Source organism: Bubalus bubalis, chromosome 12, assembly GCF_019923935.1.
Source record: "Bubalus bubalis isolate 160015118507 breed Murrah chromosome 12, NDDB_SH_1, whole genome shotgun sequence".
In the NCBI taxonomy this organism is placed as follows: domain Eukaryota; kingdom Metazoa; phylum Chordata; class Mammalia; order Artiodactyla; family Bovidae; genus Bubalus; species Bubalus bubalis.
The window spans coordinates 3481745-3500807 of NC_059168.1; the positions used below are offsets into that span (position 1 = coordinate 3481745).

At 46.2% G+C, this 19063-nt stretch overlaps 1 protein-coding gene and 1 long non-coding RNA gene across 9 annotated transcripts in view; one reads left to right on the plus strand and one right to left on the minus strand.

Annotated features, from left to right (window-relative positions):
• Window positions 1-228: 228 nt before the first annotated feature.
• CNGA3 (cyclic nucleotide gated channel subunit alpha 3) overlaps window positions 229-19063 on the plus strand; it is a 50501-nt gene continuing 31666 nt past the window's right edge. For 2 of the 8 annotated variants that reach the window (XM_045162190.1, XM_044925612.2), the window contains exon 1: window positions 368-2018. The gene's annotated coding sequence lies outside the window, so the exon portion shown is untranslated. The other 6 variants (XM_044925607.2, XM_044925611.2, XM_044925608.2 and 3 more) reach the window with 6 other exon arrangements.
• LOC123328390 lies at window positions 14714-15597 on the minus strand. Its single transcript, XR_006543179.2, has 2 exons — window positions 15150-15597; window positions 14714-14996 (listed from the first exon to the last, which is right to left on the minus strand). It is a non-coding gene; the product is annotated as an uncharacterized LOC123328390 (long non-coding RNA).

Consider the following 19063-nt stretch of genomic DNA (forward strand, 5'->3'; position numbering starts at 1 on the left):
CTCCTCCCACTAACTGTAAGGGACTGAAAATAACTGCAGGCATACTCACTTGGGGCAAATCACGAACAATAAGATAGAAAAGGCGAAAACCCAACTGCCGCTTCCCTGAGCAGGGTCCTGCTCATGCTGCCTGCACACAGCGCCACCCAGGGGGCAGGCCGACCAGCTAAGCCGCCCCTCCAGCCCCACCCACAGATCCGTCCCGCCCTCACCCCTCTTAAGGGAGGAGCCAGCAAGGGCGCCTGCTTCTAGTTTTCTCTTCCTTGAGCAGCATGAGTCCCAGTAACGCTCCGCCTGAATTCCTCGTCTGACCTCATCAATTCCTGTTGACTGAAGAGTCCAAGGACCCAGGTAGACAACCCTCCTCCCCCTCCGTTAACCTTCCTAGTGATTCTGGCAGGGGAGAAGGGTGAATCCTGAGGATGTCACAGAGAGAGCAACAACCCTGGTGGCCTGAGGTTTCACACCGCTCTGCCAGGTGTCTGGTGGGAGGGTCTTGAGTCCCCAGAAGAACCTGGGGGCCCAGCTTTCTGGTATGACAGAGACGCAGCTTAAGTGTGTGCTTAAGAACCCACCACTGGTGCCAGCCTAGCTCTATGGTAGTGGACAGCTCTCCTGTGCCTCACTTTCCCCTTTCGTAATTAGAAAAGTAAATGAATTGATTTACAAGTGCTTTGCAGTATTTTGTTCAGAGTAAGTGCCCTGAAGGCAGTAACCATGATTACCAACAGGGCGCATATTTTCTCAGCATCTCTCTCCACATAACACTGCATGGGATGGTTATGAAGTAACTTCTAAGGAAAGGTCAAGCTTTGTCTCTCCCAAAGCACAAAACCCTCAGTTTTGTTTGATCTGCAAAATCCTGAGCTTGCTTCTTAATAGGCTGAAGGCATAACAGGGGAACTTTGGGGCAGATCATCTGGCTAGAAAGAGAGCCAGAACCTGATCACAGAAAGCGGTCCTTGGTGAGTAGCAGAACTACATTTAAATTAGAGCTAGGGCACTCCCTGGTGGTCTGGTGGTTAGGGATCTATGCTTCTGCTTCAGGGAGCATGGGTTCAATCCCTCTGGGGGCAACAAGATCCCGCATACCACATGGTGCAGCCACCAAAAAAAAAAGAGAGAGAGAGAGAGAGAGAAAAGCCAAGTGTGCCAGTAACACTCCTTGATTTAAAAAAAAAAAAAAAAAAAACTTGAGCTTGTTACTCCCCACTATGGGCCTCAGTTTTCTTATCTGTACAATGGGCAGGTTTGAGGAATGGGGTCAGGTGCGTGGGAGGAGACTCCTGCATCCAAATTCCCTCAAGAACCTCCCAGATCTGCTTCCTACAATCTCCCTCCTCATTCTCCTTCCACAACCAAACCAAGCATTCGTGGTAACCATGGGGCCCATGCAACACACAGAGGATTTGAACTCACACCGGGCAGGAGAAAATGGTGGTTGTACCCTCACCCCAAACAGTAGGTACAAGCCAGAGTAGGGAGGAGGTGGAACAGAGAAGAGAAGAGGAGGGAGAGGAAGGAGAAAGACTGAAAAGTAACGAAAGGAAGGAGGTGGGGGAGAGGCAGAAGAAAAAAGATAAATTCCTTTATACAGCTACTTGGTGAGAAATTGGAATTCAATAGAGAAGGCAAATTCAAAAGCCACATTTCACAGAGAGTCAAATGGAAATGTAAAATACCCTTGTTTCCTCTAAAATGTGTTATTTATTGCTCTGTGGCACTGCCGATGTGTGCTGTGTCCTCTCACAGATAAGCAGGGTACATCTGCATGATTTAAATGTCACTGTGATCTTGTGAATAATAAACTGCGTGAAGTCATCCCAGAGGTTCTGAATCACTTCCCCTGGAAACCTTTACTTCATGAGCTCAGCTCCACTCAAGGGGTTGAAATTCCAGGTGCCTGTGACTTCTTGCTGCGCTGCGTCATAGCTCTAAGAGGGACAAAGCAAACCACGTTCCCTTCATCAGCAGCTTTCAAACACCTCCATTCCGTGGGGGCCACCTCATCATATCAAGTAAGTTAGACCTGAGTAATGTTCCATGTTTGAATAAATCACAATCTGTTTATCCCTTCATGTATTGATGGACATTTGATTTATTTCCAATTTGGGGCTATTATAAACAAAGTTGCTATGAACATTTGTGTACAAACCATTTTGATGATGTATGTTTTCATCTCTCTTGAGAAAAAGACATCTAAGAGTGGAAATGCGGGATCACGAGGTTGGGGTACTTTTAACATCATAAGAAAGTGTCAAGTTGTTCTCCAAAGTACAAACGCATCATTGTACATTCCCACCGTGTGCTTGCTTCTCTATATTCTCTCCATATTTATTTTAACTTTTTCATTAGTCATTCTAATGGGTGTGCAGTAGTATTTCACTGTGGTTTTAATTTACATTTCCTATTTGTAATTTGATTACTAATGACAGAGTACATTGCATTTGTATATTTGTCATCCCTATATATTCTTTGGTGAAATGTCTGTTCAAATACTTTTCCCATTTTTTAATTGGGTTGTCTTTTTATTATTGATTTATATAAATTTTATATATTTTGGAAATAATTCCTTTGTCAGATATATGTATTGTGAATATTTTATGTCTATACATTTCCTTTTTAAATATTTATTATGAAATAAGACTTACAGAAAAGTTGCATAAATAGTCCAAACAATTTCCATATACCCTTCACCCGGGACCCATAAATGTTATTTTACCAATCACCATGTCAACATTTTCTGTCTCACACACACATACATATACTAATTCTTTTTTCTGAACCATTTAACACTAAGTAACAGAGATGTTGGGAGAAAGCAATGGCACCCCACTCCAGTACTGTTGCCTGGAAAATCCCATGGATGGAGGAGCCTGGTGGGCTGCAGTCCATGGGGTCGCTAAGAGTCGGGCACGACTGAGCGACTTCACTTTCACTCTCCACTTTCATGCATTGGAGAAGGAATTGGCAACTCACTCCAGTGTTCTTGCCTGGAGAATCCCATGGACAGAGAAGCCTGATAGGCTACAGTCCATGGGGTCACACAGAGTTGGAAACGACTGAACCGACTTAGCAGCAGCAACAGAGATGTTGCTTCTTTATTTCATACTTCAGTGTTTTCTAAATACAAGAACATCCTCTTATTAATCACAGTACAATTATCAAAATCAGTAAATTAACAGTGACACAACTATTATTAACACAGTTATTATTAAACTACAGGCCTGTTGAGAATTCTTTGGTTGTTTCATGACAGCCTTGACAGAAACGCTGCCTTTAGTTGTCCTTTATTGTTAGACTTCTTTAATCCGAAACAGTCCCTCAGTCTGTTTGTCTGTCTGCCCATCTGTCAGTCTGTATGTTATTGAAGAGCATGTACAATTAATTTTGTAGACTATCCTCTTCATTTTCTTGATGGTATCTCTTGATTAGAAGAAACTTTTTGGTGAAGTATAATTTACTGTGTTTTTTTATGGATAGTAACTTTTGGTCTTGTCTAAAAAAATTTTGCCTACTGCACAATCATGAAAATATTCTGTTTTTTTGTTTTGTTTTGTTTCTATGCATTTGATTGCAGCTTTCATATGTAGGTCTGTCTATGATCCATCTCAAATTAAGTTTCCTGTGTAGAGTGAAATAGGAATTGAGATTTGTTTTATTCATACACATCCTGATTTTTTCACTACATTTCTTAAAAAGGAATTTCTTTTCCACACTGAATTGCCTTGACACCTTTATCAAAAAATCAGTTGTATACACACACACACACACACACACACACATGGGCTTTGAGACTGCATGAAATCTATAGATTAATATGAGGGGAAATCTTTAAATTATTGAGATTTCATAAACATATGCCATGACATGGTATATATTTACATTTATTTAGTAATTTTTCTTAGCAATGGTTTACAAGTCTTACACATAGAATAAAGAATTATGTCTATGATGCAATTGTAAATAATACTTTTTAAAATTTCATTTTCTATTGTTTTTTGCTAGATTATATAGAAGTACAATTGAGTTTTGTATATTAACTTTGTGTCCTGCAATCTTATTAAATTTACTTATTAGTTCTAATATTTTTGTAAATTGGATTTTCTGCATACATTCATGCTGTCTTTGAGTAATGGCAGTTGCATTCGCCTCATCTTCGTGCCACTCGCTCATTCTGTTTTCCAGTATTGCCCTGGCTAGGACTCTCAGTACAGACACTAACAGAAGGACTGAAAGCGAATACCCTTGCTTTGTTCCTGATCTCTTCAAATTTAAGTGTGATTTTATCTGTAAGCTTTTCTAACTTCTAACTGTAAGCTTTTCTAAGATGACTTTTATCAACTTAAGGAAGTTTCCTCTTATTCCTAATTTTCTGAGAGTTTTGGGTTTTGTTTTTTAATATGAATGAGTGTTGGATTTTGTGACAGAGACCATCTGGCCTGAAAGCCTAGAATACTTACTATCCAGTTAGTATTTAAGAAAAATTTTCTGATCCTCTTCTCTAGATAAAAATATAAAAAAGATATCCCTATATCAGTTTGGATCGAATCAAGAGGCAGAAACCACACAATAATTTAAACAGGAGGAGATTACTATAAAGATCATTAAACTATGATAAAAGGGTAACCAAGAGATGTGAGAGAATCTACATGACACCCCAGGGCTGAAGGGGAGTAAACAAGGAAAGACAAACTTGGAATGGAACCCCTCCTCCCCAAGGCTAGAATTTAGACCTTGTTGGATCTGGCATAACTGCAGGCCAATGGGTGGCAGAGAAGGTCTCTGGTTTGCATAGGCCTGAGCTGATCTGCAGCTGTTGGACCAGCAGGAAGCACCTTGCAGAATGCAGATGGGGTAAGCCACACAGGTGTGCAAAGAAACTGAGGGCACTGGTGTGAGGAGGAGACCTAGAGCTCTGATGCTTGTGTCAGAGGGTTGTGGCACCAAAAGTCCCAGGAGACAAATCTGGGGGGTGAGGGCATGGGGAAGCAGATGGAGTTGGAGCACCCGTACAGGCAGGATGGGCTGTGGCACCAGGTGTCCACGCTGAGAGAGCTGCCGGCAGGCAACAACCAGGTAGGACTGGGGCTGAGACATCATCAAGGAGCCGTGTGGTTTAGGCAGAAGTGGGGGTGGGGTGGGGATGGGGCAGAGACCGCTGGTCATGCTCACGCCCTCTCTGCTGACCAGCGGTGCAGCTGCCAGAAGAGGCAGAAGTGTCCCTTCCTGCTTCCTCTATGGAGTCAGCTTTACATCTTGCATTCTGCACAAAACAGATGCCTAATATTACACTGAGAAGCAGGTAATACTGGGGAGCTGAGAGCTAATGAGCTGGTAACTGACATAGCATGGTTGAAGAATCCTGAACAATGGTGGGGGTATCCTGGACAATCATGTATTTGTCCACTCAATAGTCTATTAGAGGATCTTGGAATAAGAGAAGTAGGTGGCTTTTAAATTTTTTTAATAGATGAAGAACTTGAGTTCCACATTAATTAAAAAGTTTCAAAGATTTTAAGTAAAATTCTTGACTATATGTCAGAACAAGTCCAGTGGTATTAAAAAGTTAATATTAAGTATAAAAACATGTAAAACCATCAAAAAAGGAGTAGGCAACATATATGTAGTGGAAGTATGCATTCTAGGATTTCAGTGAATTGAATGAATCTCAGTGGGAAATGTTTTGTAAGTCTATAAAATAAACATTATAACTCAAAGGCAAGCCAACTGTGAGAAATATTTTCATCAAATAAACCAGAGAGAGGTTTCTCTCAGTATTGCACAAAAAGCTCATAAAAATTGAAAGGAAAAGCATCAGCTTTAATGTAAATGGGCCAAGAACACGAATCAGTAATTCACTAAGAGGAAACACAAGTAATAAACAGACATGAGAAAATGTTCAACTTTACTGCATCTTACTGCGATGCAAATTAAAACTATAATAGGGTAGAGTTTATGCGTGAAATTTGAAAAGTAGAATACGGGTGAAAAAATGGTGGAACTGGTAAATGATTTTTAGCAATAGAAATTGCTAAAACTTCTCTTGGATTCAGATGTTTACATCTTTGGAGTAATCCTACTTCTGGGAACATAAGGAAATAATTACCAAAAATAGGCAAAGATTCTATGCATGTGCTTATGGCCATCATTTAAAAGACTGAAAAATGGGAAATAATTTAAATGTACATTAAAAGATCAGTAAGTGTGTAAATCATTCTATTGATTATGTAATTCATTTGGCCATGATCATGGCCAGTGATAAACGGTTTGGCCGTGACCAGAAAAGCATTGGAATCTAAATAGCAAGCTAGGCTATTCCTCAAGACAATTAAAAGTAGAGTAATGAAATTTGTATTTACACGTTACTATGACTGTAAAAGAGAACATGTGTATGTGAAGAAAAACTAGAACATAACAAAATGTAGAATTGATTTATTGAATAGATTTTTTAAGTTTATTATAATATGACTGGGCAATACTTATCTTTTTGGCTGTGCCACTGCTTTTGCCCAGGCTTTCTCTAGTTGTGGGGAGCAAGGGCCACTCTTCGTCATGATGCACAGGCTTCTCCCTGCACTGGCTGCTCTTGTTGCAGAGCACGGGCTCGGGCTTCAGTAGTTGCCACGTAGACTCAATGGTTGCAATTCCTGGGGTCCAGAGCACAGGCTCAGTAGTTGTGGTGCATGGGCGCAGGTGCTCTGCAGGGCATGTGGGATCCTCCCAGACCAGGGATAGAACCTATGTTCCCTGCACTGGCAGGTGGATTCTTCACCACTGTGCCACCAGGGAAGTTCTGTTGTGGAACACCTTTTAAAAATGTGGTAACCAAAATGAAAATAATCCAGGTAGGTTACATGAAAAGCTCTAAGCAAGCCTCACCTCTTTTCTAGAATGCTCAAACTATCGCACAATTGCACTCATCTCACACGCTGGTAAAGTAATGCTCAAAATTCTCCAAGCCAGGCTTCTCTAGCAATACGTGAACCGTGAACTTCCAGATGTTCAAGCTGGTTTTAGAAAAGGCAGAGAAACCAGAGATCAAATTGCCAATATCCACTGGATCATCGAAAAAGCAAGAGAGTTCCAGAAAAACATCTATTTCTGTTTTATTGACTATGCCAAAGCCTTTGACTATATGGATCACAATAAACTGTGGAAAATTCTGAAAGAGATGGGAATACCAGACCACCTCACCTGCCTCTTGAGAAACCTGTATGCAGATCAGGAAGCAACAGTTAGAACTGGACATGGACCAACAGACTGGTTCCAAATAGGAAAAGGAGTATGTCAAGGCTGTATATTGTCACCCTGCTTATTTAACTTCTATGCAGAGTACATCATGAGAAACGCTGGGCTGGAAGAAGCACAAGCTGGAATCAAGATGGCTGGGAGAAATATCAATAACCTCAGATATGCAGATGACACCACCCTTATGGCAGAAAGTGAAGAGGAACTAAAAAGCCTCTTGATGAAAGTGAAAGAGGAGAGTGAAAAAGTTGGCTTAAAGCTCAACATTCAGAAAACTAAGATCATGGCATCTGGTCCCATCACTTCATGGCAAATAGATGGGGAAACAGTGAAAACGGTGTCAGACTTTATTTTTTGGGCTCCAAAATCACTAGTGATTGCAGCCATGAAATTAAAAGATGCTTACTCATTGGAAGGAAAATCATGACCAACCTAGATAGCATATTAACAAACAGAGATATTACTAGTCAAGGCTAAACCATAGCCTTGACTAGACAGGTCTTGTCTAGTCAAGACCTGTCTAGTCAAGGCTATGGTTTTTCCAGTGGTCATGTATGGATGTGAGAGTTGGACTGTGAAGAAAGCTGAGTGCTGAAGAATTGATGCTTTTGAACTGTGGTGTTGGAGAAGACTCTTGAGAGTCCCTTGGACTGCAAGGAAATCCAACAAGTCCATCCTAAAGGAGATCAGTCCTGGGTGTTCATTGGAAGGACTGATGCTGAAGCTGAAACTCCAGTACTTTGGCCACCTCATGCGAAGACTTGACTCATTGGAAAAGACCCTGATGCTGGGAGGGATTGGTGGCAGGAGGAGAAGGGGACAGCAGAGGATGAGATGGCTGGATGGCATCACCGACTCAATGCACATGAGTTTGGGTGGGCTCTGGGAGTTGGTGATGGACAGGGAGGCTGTCCTGGCATGCTGCGATTCATGAGGTTGCAAAGAGTCAAACACGACTGAGCAACTGAACTGAACTGAACTTCTCTATTAAGTCAGCATTCTCCTTAACTTTTGCTAATTCTGTAGAAACACATCATCTTGAGGCTTTGCATCATATTAAATGAGGTCTGCTCAGCCATGTCTCCTCTTCTGTACTGGGACAGCTGATTTTTTAGGACCCTGATGCAGAACATTATCCTTGTTCCTGTTACTTTTTTTTTTCTTGGTCTGTATTTTCAGCCCATCACTGAAAGCTCTCAAGCATTTTTTGGATCTGGATTTACACCCCTTATTTGCCATATTTCCTGAAAGCATGTTAGCCATACACTCCATCTATACTGAAATGTACAGGACACTTCCATGTGTTTCCCCCAGGCCCTGAGGAGAATGTGGTCCTGAGCAGTACTGAGCCCCAGGGTGACTCACATCTATTAATGAGCGCCTGTGATGGCATTCATGCTGCAATCCACTTGAGCAGCCTTGCATTCCGTACACATTTGTCAGCTTTTACAATCGCAAAGGTAATTGTCCTTCCATTTGGGTGGAAAAGGAAGGTTTTAGTCTTAGAGGAACACTCAAGTGATTTTCCCAGGCCAGGACCAGGCGTGGCTGTAATGGGGGCCAAGTTTGCCCTCAGTATTGAGTGTCTGTCATCCGGCCCTGGCCCCCTCTGATAGCACCCCCCTCCCCCCCGCCGTGATATCCACACCATGCCACCCTCACTGGTTTCCAGCATCATCAAATGCTCTCCTCAATCTTATCAGAACTTTTTATTTGATTCTTTATCTACCACATTCTAGCACCTGGAGTTACTGGCATTTTAAAAAGAACCAAAGTTTGAAAATAAAAGGATGAAATTCTGAGAGTGGAATTTCAGGCATTGGTGGTCAGACACAGGAGATTTGTACAGTGAGAAGGCTCCCACCCACATAGGCCTTTTCGGCAGCTCCTACCTGTCCACTGCCTGCAAGGGTGACCTGAAGGGGGCGGCTCCCGGGACAAAGTAGCTTAGATCCACAGCATCACGGACCTCCTTGGGCTCTTAATGACATTTGGATAGAATTCATAACTCCATATTTCATTAATTTATTTTCCTTCTATTCTTCCAACTGCCAGGTAGGTGAGGGAAACAGAGGTTGTCTTCTTCATGGTCTGAGAAGGAAGCAGGCAAAGTGGGCCTTAAAAACTAAACACAATTGCCTCTCCCTACCTCAGGCATTTTTCCCCCAGATGCTTTTACACTGACGAGGAGCATTTTTGCTGGTGAAACTGATGCATGATTGCCTCTCCTGTGAACCCTGTCTGCCTCTGCATAAGTATTTTATTTCCCAAAAGCCACTCCTACAAATTGCCTTTATCATTCACCAAGGATCTAGGCCATCTGCCAGGGCTGGCCAACACCTTCCCCTTACTGATAAGTGGACTTATCTGTTTGCATTTCTACTTCTCATCTGCTAGTGTGGCTTATCTGCTTATCAGATTGTGTGTTCTTTAACATAAGGGACACCATATGGCCCCCAGCAGAAGCAGCTGCCTTGTTGCCCACCTTTGGGCACAAATTATGTGCCTTTCAACACCAGCCTGTAATTATCAGGTTCCCAGTATGTCTGAAGTGTTTGGACTGGGCAGATTTTATGTAATTAGAATAGCAAAAATTTAGTTCCGCTTCCCAGTTTTTTAAAATGAAAGTACATCATACGCACACAGAATAAATAACAAATTGTATATATACAGAGTAAAACTAAAAGACCTATGGCTACAAGCAACAACATCACTGAATCTTATTATTGGTTGGGAAAAAAAATCCCAGAAGACTATATAGACTGTAATCACACCATTTCTAAATTTTAAAACAAAACTAAATATCACTGTTGTTCAGTTGCTTAGTTGTGTCTGAGGCTCTTTGCTACCCCTTGGACTGCAGCACACCAGGCCTCCCTGTCCTTCACTATCTCCTGGAGTTTGCTCAAACTCGTGTCCATTGAGTCAGTGATACCATCCAACCATCTCATCCTCTGTCGCCCCCTTCTCTTCCTGCCCTCAATCTTTCCCAGCATCTGGGTTTTTCCATATCACTGGGGAGTCCCCTAAGCCACACTTATCCAGGCTCCTGTTCTAACTCAATCCTTCTGGGCATGGCTAGTATTTATCCTTTCATTTCTCTGGCACTGAAATCACAGGTGAACAGAACTGGTCTCCTAGCTTCCCTGGGGCCAGCCTTCCTCAGCTCCGGATGGCCAAGTTCGACCCTTTCCCCCACAGACCCCTTCTCATTGCTTTAGTGAGTCCTGACTGAGACTGAAACAACACAGGATCCACCCAGTCTTCCCCCCTCCCAACCTCACCTGCCCCATCAGAATAAGGAAGTAGTGTCCTCCATCATGCCCTTCACACTGTGGTCTTCCTCTTCTGGCACAAGGCTTTGGGTTTCTGACGATCCCTATGCTGAGTCTCTGGATCCCATGGACCTGTGAGGACATCCCACTGGCTCATCGGGAATTGCCTGGTGCTGATTGTGTCCTGCCTCTTGACAAAGATGCCATCCATACACACCATCTTGTACCTCAGATGAAGCTTCAGCAATAGGACAGATCCCCAGATGCCACCACACTCAGTGTGTCTTTGGCCAAATCTGGACCCTCTAAATTGGCAGTCAAAGATCTTGCTCCTAGACGTCTTTCCAGGCAAATTCACAGAGACATCTTCTGTGGGCTCTTTCTGCTCATTCCCAGTCTCAGTTCATCTGTTTCCATCTTTCAGGTGCCAAAAGTTCTTCAGTAATAATTATCGACACCCACATAATGCCCTATAGCCCAATTATGTGCTCAGCCCTAGAGTAGATGGTCTACTTTATTTCATCAGATTCAGTGCACTTCTCCAGCTTATGATCAATTTTGTAAGATCTTGTTTTCCCCTTCAGATCTTAGAAATGGTCTGCATTTCAAAAACAAAGTTCAAATGGATTTTTAATATTATGCCTCAAAAATTGTTTCCTATTTGATAGCTACTACTACTACTTTCTCCAAAATCAGCATTCTTTAAAAGCTCTAAAATATTTCTGGGTCACAGAGGATAACCACCTGCTTCCTGTCTTCCCTGAGGACAAGCCAACAGGAAACAGCTCTTACTTGTATAAATCACAGGGATTAGAAGAAATGCAGCATTTCTCAATAATGACTATTTTTAAAAAATTGCCCAGGGTAAATGATGTATGTTGGAGACTCTGTGGGCTAAGGAGACCATGGTCTCATGAATTGTTTTTTTCTCTTGTGATAAATTCAAGTTTCTTCCAAGAGCCCAAATGACCAAACAAAAACTCTCTTCTTCTCCATCTTCTATGGCTTCAGCTTTGTTTTATTGATTCACCATTTCCATTCATTTGTTTTCCTATAACCAGAATCCTTTGAATCTGAACAATTTAGCCTGACTTTTCAAGGAAGTTTTTTTTCCCTAGGCTTTGTGTCCTTTCTGTAGATAAATGTGTGTACATATGTCTAATTCGTTATTTCTCCAGTGAATGGGATACACTTCAGCTCTCCCTTCAAATCTGCATGAACTTGAAAGCTTGCCCTCTGAAGACAGCTTGCTCCATGAATAGACAGTTTGATAGGTATGTTCAGGAAATGCCATGTACTTCAAGTCCTCAGAGAAGCCTCTGGTTTTCAGGGTCCTGAGGGGGATCTGCTCTTTCAGAGTTTCTTCCTGTAAGGGTGTTAATTTATGGGAGCCTGGAACCCAGAGGCTTCTTGTCCCAGACAAGAAAGCTGGACTCCTCCTGGGACCTGTTCATCCAGAACCGGAGAGTGAACAGGAGGTGAGATTAGGTCTTCATCCTTGATGTGTGTGTGGCAAAAGTGAGTTTGCAGAAATATGGAGGCTTTGCTAAAAGGTTTTTTTCTTCAAAGAGTTTAAGCACCTTTGGCCTCCATAGTGGGCAATGAATACCAGCTGGATTGGTAGGTTTAAAATTTTGGTTCAGGGAATCTGTATTGTCTGGTGTGATAGAAGGAAACCAAAACTCTGCAAGGAGAATACACCATATCCCCAAGAGACATTTGTTTCTAAAACTCTCCCGCCTAAGATTGTAAATGAGTTTAAGGGGATATATATTCCCACCTTTAAACTTCGAACTCCCAGATCTCTGCTGTGTCCTCATGCGGTGTGAATTACACTACCAGTTTTAAAACAAAATCCCAGGAAGGAGTCCAAGGAGGCTGTTCGCGGTTAGGAGCGAGTCCAGATTTGATAGACGGACTTTGCTGCTTGCTTGTTCCTGGCTCGCCCCTCTTGCCTCAGAGGGTACAGCCTCGAGCGGCTTCGGCCTCTTCCGGGACCGCCTTTGAGGCTCCAGAGCCTCACCTGACTTTCGCAGAGAGAGGAAGGCAACCGGCTCCTTCCGCTGCCAGCAGAGGAGGGTCCTGGGGCTGGAGCGTGTGGGAGCGAGCAAGGCGGGCGCTGCTGTCCAGAGCGAAGAGGAGACGCTCCGCCAGGCACAGGCGCGCCGCGGAGAGCTCAAACTTTGGTGGGGTAAGGAATTTAGGGACTCTTGAGCTGATGGTTCTTGGGGCGCTGGGAGGTGCGCGGGGGACGCAGACTCCAGTATGAAAGTGGATTGAAGATATGCGCTCAAGGGACTAGGGTCGCGGGGCCCTCTGGTGGGCGCGGCGCTGTCCGCAGCCCCCGGTGCTGAAACAGGGGAGAAAGGGGCAGAAGCAAGGGCCAGCTCTGCTCCCACCCCGGCACACACATCCTTTCAGCGGCAATCAAAGGACTAGAGGCAGTCCCTGCTTCCTAAATCTATCGCACCCCCTTCTACTCACGTCCCGCAGCCGCCGCGCTGGGCCAAGTCAGGCTGAGCCGTCAAGGCCGGAGGCAGAAGAAGCTGGGCTCCTTCAGCAAAAGGATGCACCTGGCACCACCCCCAAGACACCGCCCCAAGATCCCGGATACCCGGACGCCTCGCCTTCACGGCCGCCCGTCCTAGAAGAGGCTCGTGGCCGCCTCTTCCCCCGGGCTCCAGATCGGGGTCCCGCGCAGAGTCTCCCCGAGTGTGCGCGGCTCCTGAGGAAGTTGTGACCACGACTTGGAGGGAGCAGGAGCCAAGGGGAACGCAGACGGGGGTCGGGGGACTGCCTCCGCTGAATCCTACTCAGCCTTGAGGATCCGGAGACAAGTGGGCTGAGAAAGAGGCAAAGAATTAAAATTCTCTGGGGGAGTGAACAGTGACTTTTGGTTTTTTAATGATAAAATCATAATCCGAGATCTTGGCTGCTCCTGCCTTAGGGGCTTAGCGTTTAGGAGCAAGAAGGGGCGGGGTGGGGGGCCCTCTGAGTCTTAGCAATCCCCTAAGCGGATAATCACACGGGCTCTCTGTCCTCATCCTCAGGCTTTTCTCCCCAGCTCAGCCGCCGCCCCATCCCAATCCTCGAGGGGCGCGGCCAGCAACCCCTTGCGCTCCAGCCTTCCCCAGCAAGGGCTGGATGACTGGAGGAACGGCCGATTCATTCTCCTCTCCGTGGAATCCTCCAATTCACAGCTACCTTATTTTATGCTGTTGTTGAGACTTTAAACATTGTCATTCTGAAGTGGGTATCCCTAGTTAGACGCGGGATGTGGCCGAGGATGACGGGAGCAGCAGCAAATAAAACACCGAGCCCGGGTCTGTGGTCTCCGCGGCGGTGGACCCGGTGCCTGGAACAGGCAGTTCGCTCGCTCAGGGCTCCCTGCAGGGGGTTCCGCCTGCACAACTCCTCATCTGGAAACCCGACAGCCTGATAGTGGGAGCTCCTCCCCAAATCTTCCAGAGGGGCGAAGCTGGGGTCGGCACCTTCCCTGGTACCTCCAACCCTGGGGCAGTAGCCCCAGACCTGGATTCAGGCTCTCTCCGGGACAGTTCAGTCTCTCTGGACGTGTCCTCCAGCCTACCAAGCTGCACACCCACGCGCGCACACACACTTTCATTCATAAAAATTCGCAACTGATATCGTTGTCTAGGCATGGGGCGACATAATTGAGTGAGAAATCACTGGATGGGGCGCTAGAAAGTCAGGCCGGGAGAAGGGAGGAGACCGCCGTCACAGCCACTAGCTCTAAGCTTGTACGCCCAAATTTCGGATTCTTGAAAAGTCTGCTGGGTCAGGGAAGCACGTTAGGATTTCACTGAACTAGTGGGAGGATTCGGAAAAGGCGATGGCACCCCACTCCAGTACTCTTGCCTGGAAAATCCCATGGACAGAGAAGCCTGGTAGGCTGCAGTCCATGGGGTTGCTAAGAATTGGAAAGGACTGAGCGACTTCACTTTCACGCATTAGAGAAGGAAATGGCAACCCACTCCAGTGTTCTTGCCTGGAGAATCCCAGGGACGGGGGAGCCTGGTGGGCTTCCGTCTATGGAGTCGCACAGAGTCCGACGCGACTGAAGCGACTTAGCAGCAGCAGCAGCAGCATTGGGAGAATTAGAGGATGTGGCGCCTCTGTTCCGTCATTAATGGGGCCCTCGATGGGCGCTGGATGCCAGGAGAGGGTCACTGGGTGGATGCCCTTTGGGTGACTAGTTCTGCAAAATCTCAGTCACTTTAGCAGGGACTTTGGCTAGGACTGCTTGTGCCTCTTGCCTTTGATGCTCCTGTGCTTAATGCGTTTCCTGACCTCATTCACTATCTGCCTGCGGTTGCAGCGTCTTGTCAATAATGGGGTTGCCATGACAACCAATTTCCCATCGCCATGGTACCCAGGAGGTAAACAGTTGGAAGCTGCAGAGGTTCTTGAGTAGTAGCTCCCCCAGATCCTGCACAGGCTGAGGGGTTCCTGCAGTTGTGAAAGAAGGATGACAATGATCAGGTACTGCCGGTGCTCACCCTCCCCCACCCTCACCCCCCCACCCCCCCACCCTCACCCCCCCACCCCCCCACCCTCACCCCCCCACCCCCCCATCCCCCTCCACCCCCCCGCCACACACACCGCCTAGCCGCCTGTTCACCGGAAACCCTCTCTAATCCCTCTGGCCTCCAGGTTGGGATAGGTCAAGTTTCCACTTCGTTCCTCCAATCGTTACAATGAGGCTGGGGGAAAATGGTTTTCGCTCTGACCTAACTCATGTCTGCTGCTCACTGACTACTCCTCAGTACAAATCGCAACACTAAGCCCTGTGGCAGACAGAATTAACAAAACACACACAGCCCCTGGTCTCCGCACATCCCGGTGCAGAGACGGCCTCCTCTCTGGAGGTGATAGTGCCCAGAGAGTACAGAGGTGGGGATGACAAACCACCGCCACCCCTTCACCCAGGGGAGGACATATGGGAGTTGAAACGAAGGAATTTCAACTGAGGAGCAAGAGGGGAAAGGTCTCTCTAGGCAGAGGGACTAGCAGGAGCCAAGACATGAATTTCCTCTGCACAGGCCAGCCCCGCGGTAGCACAGAGACTTCTATTAATAAGATGGGTGGGGCGGCGCGCAGCCGTCAGCTCGCGACGATTCTCGCGAGATCCTCGCGAGATCCTGAGCGTGAGGCCCAGAGCGTGTCGGTTAGAGGTCCTGCTCGCTTCCCAACGGTCGCCCTCACAGTGGTCGTCATGGCGGAGGGCGCTGTGGGAGGTGGATGGCAGCCTTCTCCCCAGGACCCTCCAGGTCCTCTAGCCTGGGGGCCAGTGGGTGAGCTGGGGGTCCCAGGACAGGCTGAGGGCCGCGTCCTCGGTAGCTCCAGAGCCCCCGGCCCAGCTGCCCTGGGAACCTCTTCCCCCTTCTAATGGCGGAGGTGGTCTTCACAGGTCCGAGTCTGTGGAGGCCTCAGCAACTGGAGTATGTGGACACTGCCATTCAGGTACCAGCTTCAGCCAGCTTCAGTCTCTCCCTTCAAGTTTCAAAACTGGGAACAGCATAGATCAGTTGTCCATTCCTAGTAAGTGGCTGGAGGTGAGGGTTAAGTTGCAAGGACTTTGCACATGGTTACTTCAGGTCCGCCTCTGTGGGTGGGGCTCTTCTTAACCAAGGGCAGTTGTCAGGAGCTGGGAATTGACCTGATGAGTATTTGCTAGAATGGGTATTCCTGTTCCCGTACAAATGGTTCTCTCCAGGTTAAATGACAAGCCTGAGGGCTGGCTGGGTTCCGGTCACCCAGTGATGATGGCTGAGCAGGGTCTGGGAACCTGGTTCTGAGGGTGCTGGCAGGAGGACCAAGACTGGGTGCTGGAGGAACACTCCTGGGCAGGGTGAAGGCACCAGCAGAGACACACGCCCCACCCCCACCCCGCCTTCTCCAGGGCCAGGGCATCGGAGGGAGAGCTGAGTCTTGGGACCTTGCCCTTCCTTTTCAGAACAGAGAGTAACATTTGTTGTTCAGTCACTAAGTCGTGTCAGACTATTTGTGACTCCATGGACTGCAGCACGCCAGGCTTCTCTGTACTTTACTAAGTTTGTTTGGTGGATTTGGTGGAGGTTTACAGGAGCCTTGTGACCGGACCGTGACCTGACCTCTAGAACAAAGGATGTGACCCCAAGAAGTTTGCAACAACTCACCACACCCATCCATCACCTTTCCTAGAAAAAGGCTTTACTGAAATCTGTATGCAGGTCAGGAAGCAACAGTCAGAACTGGACATGGAACAACAGACTGGTTCCAAATAGGAAAAGGAGTACATCAAGGCTGTATATTGTCACCCTGCTTATTTAACTTATATGCAGAGTACATCCTGAGAAACGCTGGACTGGAAGAAGCACAAGCTGGAATCAAGATTGCCAGGAGAAATATCAATAACCTCAGATATGCAGATGACACCACCCTTATGGCAGAAAGTGAAGAGGAACTAAAAAGCCTCTTGATGAAAGTGAAAGAGGAGAGTGAAAAAGCTTAAAGCTCAACATTCAGAAAACGAAGATCATTTCATCCAGTCCCATCACTTCAGGGGAAATAGATGGGGAAACAGTGGAAACAGTGTCAGACTTTCTTGTTCTGGGCTCCAAAATCACTGCAGATGGTGACTGCAGCCATGAAATTAAAAGACGCTTACTCTTTGGAAGGAAAGTTATGACCAACCTAGATAGCATATTCAAAAGCAGAGACTTTACTTTGCCAACAAAGGTCCATCTAGTCAAGGCTATGGTTTTTCCTGTGGTCATGTATGGATGTGAGAGTTGGACTGTGAAGAAGGCTGAGCGCCGAAGAATTAATGCTTTTGAACTGTGGTGTTGGAGAAGACTTTTGAGAGTCCCTTGGACTGAAAGGAGATCAGCCCTGGGATTTCTTTGGAAGGAATGATGCTAAAGGTGAAACTCCAGTACTTTGGCCACCTCATGCGAAGAGTTGACTCATTGGAAAAGACTCTGATGCTGGGAGGGATTGGGGGCAGGACAAGAAGGGGACAACAGAGGATGAGATGGCTGGATGGCATCACTGACTCGATGGACGTGAGTCTTAGTGAACTCCGGGAGTTGGTGATGGACAGGGAGGCCTGGCGTGCTGCAATTTATGGGGTCACAAAGAGTCGGACACGACTGAGCGACTGAACTGAACTGAACTGAAAGCTTTTAGGGCCCTGCAATAAACCTTTCTCTGCTCCAAACTGCAACATTTTGGTTTTGATATTACTTGGCCTCCTGTGTTTCTGGCACACAAACTTGCATTCAGTAATAGATTCATAACGTCTCAGCAGCTTAGTATATTGCCTATGCGACATCTGCGGTTCCAAGGCTTGGGGCGGCAGGGGGGGTTCCATCAATGGAGGATTCTGCTGGCCAGAGCCTGCCACTCCGTCCTCAGCTGCTCTGGAAGGGGGACTGAGAAGTAAAAGCCAGTGCAAAGTGGGCTTTGGTGAGCATTCTATGCCAGTAAGTGGAATGAGAAAACTCATGCCACCCTTAAGGAAAGGGGGAGTGATTTGGTTTAAATGGAGCATCACTTTTAAGGTAATATGATCCAGGTTACAAAACATCTTTAATGTCAGGCTAAGGCTACATGCTGGAGAAAATAGGCCACCTCTAAAAGTTTCTGATTGACGTGTTTAGAACTACTGTATGGGAATTCCCTAGTGGTCCAGTGGTTAGGACTCTGTGCTTCCACGGCAAGGGGCATGGGTGGATTTGTTTCAACAGTCCTGGAGAGAGGGACAAGAGCCTGGACAAAGGTGGGAGCAGAACTCAAGAGGCCAGGAGCTGCTTCTGGATTGTTCACTGTCACACCCCTACTGCCTGGTACGGTTCTGGCACATGGTTAGGGCTCAATCCATTTCTGAATTAGTGAATTGAAGAATGGAAGGCAACAGAGGGGACAGATAACCTAGAGGACTTGGTGACGGTAGATCTAGGGAAGTGAGGGAGAGGGAGGTCTGGAAGCTTATGTGAGTCTTACTTAGCTGGGTGATTAGCAGGCTCTAGTGGGAGGGTGCCATTCAGGACAGTTTTGTATCAACTCTTCCCTGGATATGCTGCATCCTCTCTCACATGGCCCTCATCCCCAGAGCGCTTCTTTTGTCCTGTTTTATTTATTTATTTTGGCTTCAGCATGCAGATCCTAGTTCCCCTACCAGGAATTTGAAACATGGCATCTCAACTACTGGACCACCAGAGGAGTCCCTCTTTTGTTGTTCTATGAGGAATTTCACACATCCCATCTTGTATTAGAATAATCTAGTATAGGGGTTAAACCCAAACAGACTTTTGTTCCCCAGTGCTACCACTCTTTGAATAACCATTGTTAACAGTAACTGTTGTTAGCCATTCTGAGCCCAAGGTTCTTCATGTGCAAATTGGTAGCAGGAGTTATACTGTCTGCCTCATTGGGTTGTTGGAGAAGAAATGAAGCAATTGGAGTGAATTTCTCAACACAGTGCCTGGTATGGCAAGTGCTTAAAGTTGGATACGACCATTTTATAATTTACT